The sequence below is a fragment of the Canis lupus genome, chromosome 33 (genome assembly GCF_003254725.2).
Source record: "Canis lupus dingo isolate Sandy chromosome 33, ASM325472v2, whole genome shotgun sequence".
Classification (NCBI taxonomy): domain Eukaryota; kingdom Metazoa; phylum Chordata; class Mammalia; order Carnivora; family Canidae; genus Canis; species Canis lupus.
Window position 1 is genome coordinate 846,195 of NC_064275.1, and position 8,402 is coordinate 854,596.

At 46.1% G+C, this 8,402-nt stretch overlaps 1 long non-coding RNA gene across 2 annotated transcripts; it reads right to left on the reverse strand.

The window, feature by feature from the left end:
• Positions 1–819: 819 nt before the first annotated feature.
• On the reverse strand, positions 820–3,907 carry LOC125754270 (uncharacterized). 2 transcript variants are annotated; one of them, XR_007408032.1, is made up of 3 exons: positions 3,734–3,907; positions 1,842–3,224; positions 820–1,749 (listed from the first exon to the last, which is right to left on the reverse strand). It is a non-coding gene; the product is annotated as an uncharacterized LOC125754270 (long non-coding RNA). The 2 variants fall into 2 exon arrangements; XR_007408033.1 differs by having other exon boundaries at positions 820–1,752.
• Between the last annotated feature and the right edge of the window lie 4,495 nt (positions 3,908–8,402).

Consider the following 8,402-nt stretch of genomic DNA (forward strand, 5'->3'; position numbering starts at 1 on the left):
TGAAGGCTAAATATTTTCATTGAATTAAACAAATATTTGTTATGTCCACACATAATAAATGAAACAAGCCAGATTCCTACTGACCCTCCTAGATCCAGTTTATTTTAATCCATTTCCAGTGAGACTAAGGATGAATTCCACAGATTTAAAAAAAAAAAAAGAGTTCTTGGAGTTTAGAAACGGTGGTATTAGTGTTGCAGGTGCTTACCCTGAGCCAGTGACATGGGCAGATTTATATTAATTCCAAAATTGGCTGGAAAACTTCAGTCAAGCGCGGGAAGGGGAGTGATATGTGAGTCACAACCACAAAATGCTTTATCTCATGTGAAACTGGTGTAAGTGAGAACTTTAAATGGTATTGACAGGAGTGTGAATTTTCTTTTTTGAGAGTTCCACCTGCCTAAAAGTGGAAGCTTCCCCTGCTGCTGCCCATTCTGTCCTCATTTGAGGGATAAACAAAAGCCTTCTCTCCAAAAGTCTGTCAATCCTGCACTTTTATGAGGCACTGAATTCATTTAAAGGAAAAAAAAAAGTGTTAACTGAATACATTGTCAAACTAAAAACGACTTTAATTTTTTAAAGGGAGACTTGGCATACCAAATACTCTGAATAATTATCTCGGCCATGCGTGGTTAGTTTGGTGTTACTACTATGATGGCGAAAAATCCAGTACCATACACACTATTTTAATCAGTAGATACTGTTAGAATCCAAGGTATAACCAAGCAAGAAATGGCTACAAGATATGCACATAAATGCCAGGGGACCCTTCACTAAATAAATGTCATCAGAATAATTACTAATAAAATCCAAGGCTGTTTGCTTTTATTTTCTAGCATTGAGCATACATTGTGTAAAAGAAGGAGTCTGATGCTTTTAAACCAATTAGTTATATTATTATTTCTCTATAGATTCATATTAATTTATTCTCAGGAGAAACTGAAGTATCAACTTGGAATCTTTATGATTTTTAATTTTTCCTTATCTTTTTATTTTGACCCCAGTAAATTATTTTTTAAAAAGTTCTTTACTATGATTTTTAAGGTGGAAGAAGAAAACAAAGTTTCTGCGCTCTCCTCCTGCTGAGCGGTGACTGCAGGCCGTCGGCTGATGTTCCTGCGCTGGAAGAGTCCACACGGCCTCCACCAGGCCTCGAGTTCCCGTCCCCGTGTCAGGCGGGGCCCTTCTCCGAGTGCTCCCTCCCAGGGCCGCGGGGTCTGCCGGCTTCGTGGACTCACCCGGACCAGAGGCGGGACGCGGCGTCACACCGCGGCCCAGAGCACAGGAGCTGCGGCCGCAGAGCGTCCTGCAGGCCGCGAGGACCGTCCCGTGTCGGGCAGGGCCCTTCTCCGAGCGCTCCCTCCCAGGGCCGCGGGGTCTGCCGGCTTCGTGGACTCACCCGGACCAGAGGCGGGACGCGGTCTTCACACCGCGGCCCAGGGCGCAGGAGCCACGGCCGCAGAGCGTCCTGCAGGCCGCGAGGACCGTCCCGTGTCGGGCAGGGCCCTTCTCCGAGCGCTCCCTCCCAGGGCCGCGGGGTCTGCCGGCTTCGTGGACTCACCCGGACCAGAGGCGGGACGCGGTCTTCACACCGCAGCCCAGGGCGCAGGAGCCACGGCCGCAGAGCGTCCTGCAGGCCGGCTGCCTGCGCGTCCTCTCCCGGCGGCGGACCCTGACTTCCTGGAGCCTCCCCGACAGGCCGCCAGCAAGGCACCTTGGTGCCCGGCCCACCATCTGCTGTGGCGACACCTGCTGGAGCGAAGCCCGGGTCCCTGAGGGAAGGAGACTCAGGCTTCCGAGGTCATTGACGTCTCCCCACCCAAGGGGCACAGTCTGTTTACCTTGTGATGAATCCCCTCAATTTAAGATGAGTTTCATTCCTCAGAAGCCATGATGAGAAAGATCATTTGGATGATGATTCCTGGGGACCCGAAAGCCCATCCTTCCGCAAACAGAGCAGTTTGCAAAACATCCACAAGTTACAGAAGTGCCGTTTACCAGTTAATAAATGTTACTGCCTTGTGCATGGGTTTCAGATAACTGTGAAAATTAGTAGACATTAAAATTCTGAGTACATATGCCACATAAAAGTTCCTCTCTTAAAAATAAAAACAAATCTGTTTTAATATGATGAGCCCGAAAATAAACCCTGAGTGCTTTTGTTTCTACCAACACTTAATGTTGATCATCCTTAAAGCAAATACTCTATTCAGGAAAAGGATATTAACCAACAATTTGTCCTTTTAAACTTACTTGAATCAGAGAAAAAGAATTATACTGAATGAGACAACCTATTTTTTTCTGAGGTCAGAAAAACTGGGTTATGTTATGCAGTTTTAGTCTGTAAAACAACCCACCGACTCAGAGGTGACAACCTGCTTCTTTGCCCCTGTGGGCTCCCAGGCCTAGTTACCTTGGAGGTGACCGGCCGTCCTACAGCCCAGGAGTCTCAGATTCATCCCGAGAACTCAAGGCCCTGTTCCTTGGTCTGAGGCTTTTGAAAGGAAGGAAAAAAAAAGAAAAAAATCAAGAGCAAAAGCTTTTTGGGATCTATATCTTTCCAGTTTTTTTTTAGATCTGATCCTACTGGTACACTTTGCCGCTTAAATTTAGGCAGTTCAGCTCTACACAAATGATGTTGCCTTGTCTCTCACCATGGCTTAAAAAATAATCTCCAACTTCTTTTTTCTGCCACATGGATAGGAATCCAGGCCAATTAAACCAGAGATACCTATCGTAAGTGCTATTTGTTCCCTGCGGAGAGAAACAGCGATCCACTTCCCCTAGGTCTAGCTGGGGTAGACATCAGGCGTCTTAAGCTGAGATATGGAACAAAACAGGGATATTTTCGTGGCCTTCTGAAGATTAGCGTTTCTCCAATTTAGTTTCTTGTAAATACCAATGGTCAGTTGTCTCCGACAGAGTCCGACTGGGGTCTAGGCGATGTCTCAATGTTTCACAGGTGTCTCTGCTGCTTCTGAGAACCTCCACAATATGCTAAATGTCCCCAAAATATACAAATAATTCAACCAATCCGCCAACATCATGCCTGGCCTGGCGCTAGGGTACCGAGTCAGGCCAGCTGGCGACTCGTCTCTCCTCCGGTGGAGGGATCGTGGCGCTGTAGCATCAGCCTCACGTCCCCATCAAAGCTCACGAGTGTGTGTCTCCTCTGCCTCCGACTTTGTCTTTCAGTGTCTCGTGGGTACTTGTTTGGTCCGACCCTTCAAAGCATTTTCCAAGGTTTATTTCCGTGGTGGGGTGGGGGGTGGGGAATCATGGCCCTGCTTCCCAGTCCCTGCGTTGCTGTGACTACAAGGAAAGCCTCCGCTTCCTCAGGCCCCTTGCACGGCCCCTGCCCCGGCCCACGGAGGTGGGGCTGCGTAGGCAGGAGAGCCCTGCTGCGCCGGCGGGGCCCACGCTTCCCAAAGCGGTGAGTGCAAGCGCTGGCCACAGTCTTATGCGGCCCAGCCGGACCGACCCGCCTAACCCCTGATCCCATGCAGCCGGGGTGGACCCAAGGGGGGGATCCTGGGACCCAGGGTGGGGATCCCGGACCCAAGGTGGGGATCCGCCCCCCAGGGTGGGGATCCTGGGACCCAGGGCTCCCCGGGGGCAGCCGACCGCCCTGCAGAAGGAGCCCCGGACGGTGGGGGGAAAGAGCAGGGAACACAGGTGTGCGGAGGAGGGGAAGGGTGAGCACTAGTCCCCTGTGGCAGCTGCAGCAAATTACCTCCTACTTGGTGGCATAACGCGACAGGAACGGATCGCCTCACAATTCTGGAAGCCGGAAATCCAAAACTGAGGTCACCGTGCTGAAGTCCCGCGTTGCCGGGGCCGCGCCCTCTGCTCGGGAGGCCCCACGCCTGGCCGTGGCTTGTCTGGGGCGCCGCACCTCCACGTGGGGCCCCGCGGGGCCTGAACTCCCAACCGCCGGCCCAGGCCTGCGCGGGACAAGCTGGGCCCTGGCCCCGAGCCCCGCCGCCCTGCTCCCCGCCGCCCCGGGGGTCTGGGGGGGCCTCCTCTTCGAAGGGAGCCTGTGATGCAGAGCTGTCGTCTTTTCAAGCCTCTCCCCATCCCTGTGCCGGCCCTCGGGTCCCTGGGGAGGATTTGTGAGCTCCCAGAGGGCCGGACCCGGGGGGCGGGGGGGGCAGGGGGGGCAGCGGCCTGCACCCCGCACCCCCGCGCCCAGCAGCTTCCAGGCGCCGCTCGCAGACCCGCGTGCGTCCTCCGAGGCTTCGGCCGACAGCACCTCAAAAACCAAGCCTCGTGGGAGAAGCTGAGGTTCGCAGAAGAGAAAACGCCTGTCAGAAGTGGCCTCGGGAATTTTAATCCAGGGATATACGCGGACAGGACTCCCACGGGACGTGGGATAAAGGCTGAGCTAATTTTATCTAAGTATCAAAGGGCCTGTTGCCCAACTGAAATCTGGAGGGCAGCGTATTTATTGTGGTTTACATTGGGTTTTAACTATTACATTAGGGTTTTCCTGCTGCTGTGGTTCTGTCCTTTCTTGGCTGTTCACACATTTCTGGAAACCATCTCAGTTTATATTTCCTTTTCTATCATCTTCTTTGCTGTTCCATATGTCCAGAACGGCTTCTTTATATGCTTAAACTGAAGGTTGTGTTGACAAACATTCCTATTAAAAAATTAAAAAAAAAAAGATCTCTGGCCACCCAATGCAATAGGAGTCCCCATCTGTCTGTCCCTTGGTTTATATATTGCACTCAGTAAATCTTTATCTTCAAATCTATAATGAGAGAGATTTTCAATCTCCATCAGGAAACAGAGTGGTCTAGGCGGAAAGGACCTAGGCTCTGCCATGCTGAGCCTGTGCCGTGTCAGTACTATGCGAGCAAGGCCTTAACCTGCCTCTAAGAACCAGGCACATTTCAAAGGCAGGCCTTGGGTTAATGGTAAGATGCATATCAGAGTTTATGAGAAGTTGGAAATACATTAGTAGCCCATCAGCCTAGAGACTCTAGGCCAGGAGAAGAGCCTCTAGGTGCCATTGGGCCTTATCCAAGTGCGTTACACAGGGTTCATTATGGCTCACGTTTCCTTAAATTTCCAGTTTCACAGACATCCAGAAATGCCAAAATTATGAGAGGTAGTTTAGAATGAGGAGCCAGCGCACCATTGCAGGGCACGGTACAGGCTCTATTAGAGCTGCATTACCTCTCAAAGGAAGTTGAACAGATTAAAAAAAAAACCTGAGGATTCTTCTCAGATCAGGGTCATGCACAGAACAGGAGACACTTTCTGTCTGCTTCCAAGTAAGCAGGGGAAAAGGTCTCTACGGCAATCGCTGAGCCAGCTTTACATATTTCCTCCGGATCCTGAGAAGCTAGTGGGTAACTCTTGACAAGAAAAGTTTAACATCAGGGAATTGACCCTTCCTGACTATACGAGGAGAAAGATTGCAAGGGGTGAGCCGCATAATTAGCTTCTGCTTTCATGGTCAACTTGCTCTACTTTAAACCATAAATATTCCGACACTCTGCTAGACCCACAAATCTATTTATCCTTTCATTCAAAAAATACTTGCTGAATGTCTACTATGTACAAGAGAACATTGCATTCCCTAAGTGAACAGTGTTTAGTAATTTTATCTCACATAGTTACCAGTAAATTCATAGTATTAAAAATATATGCCAAAGAAATATTAAGTGAAACATTTATTGAACGAATCTCTGCACAATACATTGTATGAGATGCAAGCATGACCTTGTGTAATGTTGTCCAGAATAACAGGAGCTCACCATTCAGCGATTAATTATGACATAAAATCATATGTAAGAAAATGTGACAAAAAGCTCCGAGCATCCAGTTACAGTGAGATAGTGCCACCAACAGAGGCGAGAGCTCTGTCATGGGCTATGAGTGAGGTCTTAGTAACAGCTGTTCAATAGTCTCAGATAAGTCTGTTTGCCTTTTGAATAAGGCAGCACCACACTGAGGCTCTCATATATCAAATTATATGCCAGAGGTAAAGAATCCAGAGATGAATATAATCTAGTTCCTAACTTCACAAAGGCTATAACTCAATGGGAGCAATAGACATTTATGGAAATTATTCCCATGGAGCATGTCTGAGTGTGTGTGTGTGTGTGTGTGTGTGTGTGTAGGTGTGTGTTTTTGAAATTGAGGTTCATACAAAATGCCCAACTGTTGAGGAAAGTTGGGAGATGTAGAAAGAGAAAATCAATGATGATTTTTACTAAAGCAGACTCTGCTACAGTATGAACTGATTTTACCCAAAACCAAAGGGAATCTAAACTCAAAAGTCAGTCTCAGGAAACAAAGGAGATGGATTTATTTTGAAGAGTTGCTGCTCACTCTGCCTGTCTTCAATGGCCAACAACACATCTTCATGTGTCACCAGCATGGGTGTGACACCAGCGAGGCCCTGTAGGAAAGAGAAACTTCAGCAGATACTTGCTTGATGCAGGGCTGGTTCCCTGTAACAGTTTTCCTGGACATATGAACCCAGTTCTTTTTGTATTTGATGATCTCACCTACTAATCCTGCTGCTCTTTCTACCACTTTAATTTCTTTTCAACCTCAAGTTTCTTTTTAATGATTGAAACTCTTTTCTGAAAGACAACCCTAACCCCTTGCAATTTGTATTTTTTTTCTAAACTAAGGCTCCTTGACTTAGGGTACTATGCATAAACATAGCTCCTGAATTCTAGTGACTCTTTAACACTCACAACCAGAATTTCATCCTTATAGGTATCTCACCATCAGACATGCCTTCGTCAAAATGTTCCTCTCTCAACACTCTCACAAGTGTCACTGTTCACAAAGACAACTGAGTAGGATTTATTCCTCAACAAAATTAACAAAGGTTTATAAAAATAAGTGAAGAACAAATTTAATTTTTTTGAATACTGGATAACTTTTCTAAAGTATATTCAAATTAGTTAAATGTAAATATTCAGGAAATATAAATCCTGGAAAAAAATTTCCATGAAATACATACTAAATACAGCATGGAATGGCAATTTCGCCTTGGCACATAAACCACTGAAGATTTTTTTTTTTTTAACTGAATGCAGAACCAGTTAGAACATTGCTGTTTTGACTTAGATGGGCATTTGTAAATGTTTGGGGACTTAAATTTTGTATAATACATACAGGAAGTGAAGAAAAAGGAAAACCTTTTCTTCTTCTTTGGTAAGGCTTAGCCAGACATATCATAAAGACCATATTTTATTTGTAAGAAAAGTTTTTGTTAGAATTTTGTATTTTATATACTTTATATGAAAAGGTACACTTTCAGGGGCACCTGGATGGCTCAATTGGTTAAGAGTCTGCTTTCAGTTCAGGTCATGATCTCAGGATCCTGGGATGGAGGCCCGCATCTGGCTCTCTGCTCAGTGGAGAGTCTGCTTCTCCCTCTGTCCCTTTCCTAGCTTATGCTGTCTCTCTCTCTCTCTCAAATAAATAGATAGAATCTTTAAAAAAGGGAAAAGAAAAGGTACATTTTCAGAAAAGATTTAAGGTTCTTAGGTAATGGTAACGCAACTGAACTATATCATAATGCCAAGAGTCATTATTATGCAGGTGTCCTGTACCAAAATAACTGAAATGCTTTTGGGTGGTCACCTGACAGAGGTGAAATTAATACTCCCAAACTCAAAATCTAGTTTAGATATCAAGATTGATGATGCCATAGATACACCAGGAGAGTATGAAATGGTTTATTACTTACATAATGAGGCTTTCTTGGGATAAACTAGAATGTGCTCCCAAAGCAGGTCCAAGAATACCTTGAAAAAGCAGAGAACAAAGATTGTCTGTAGGGTTTTTCTGGTAGATAGGAGGGTGAGTATTCTTTCACACAGGATGTGGCTTGTGTGGTTTGGAATTCCCACTAGCTTGCCCAGATATAAAGCAGAGGGAGAAAAAGAGTGGTGGGGATTGAAATTTGTCAGCTGTCAAACAAACACTGAAAATTGAATCTGACTCTATTACAATTCACCTCTGATATTTGACTGATGGCTGAAGTGTGCAATATTTCAGTGAACTGAGTTTGAACTTATTTAAATAGGCCATCACCATCCTCTATGAGTCCTGAGGCTCCACAGCCTGAGGCTGGTAAGGAAAATGAATGTTCCATTGAATGTGTTGCTCAAGAGTCCAGGATTATGCAGCTTTGGAAGTGAAATAAGTGCTTTGGTCACTATCAGTAATAGAGTCTGGAACTCAGACAGGGGTAAGGAGTATTTTGGTGGTGCCTTTTATTGTGTCTTTAATATATGCAGGAACGGTGTGATCCTGACTTAATTTTTGCATATCCATGAAGCAAGAGATCACCAGATTCTCATGTTAAAAGAGATTAACCTTGGGTAAACAATTGTTGTTATTGCCCTTGCCAGGGCAGATGGTCAAAC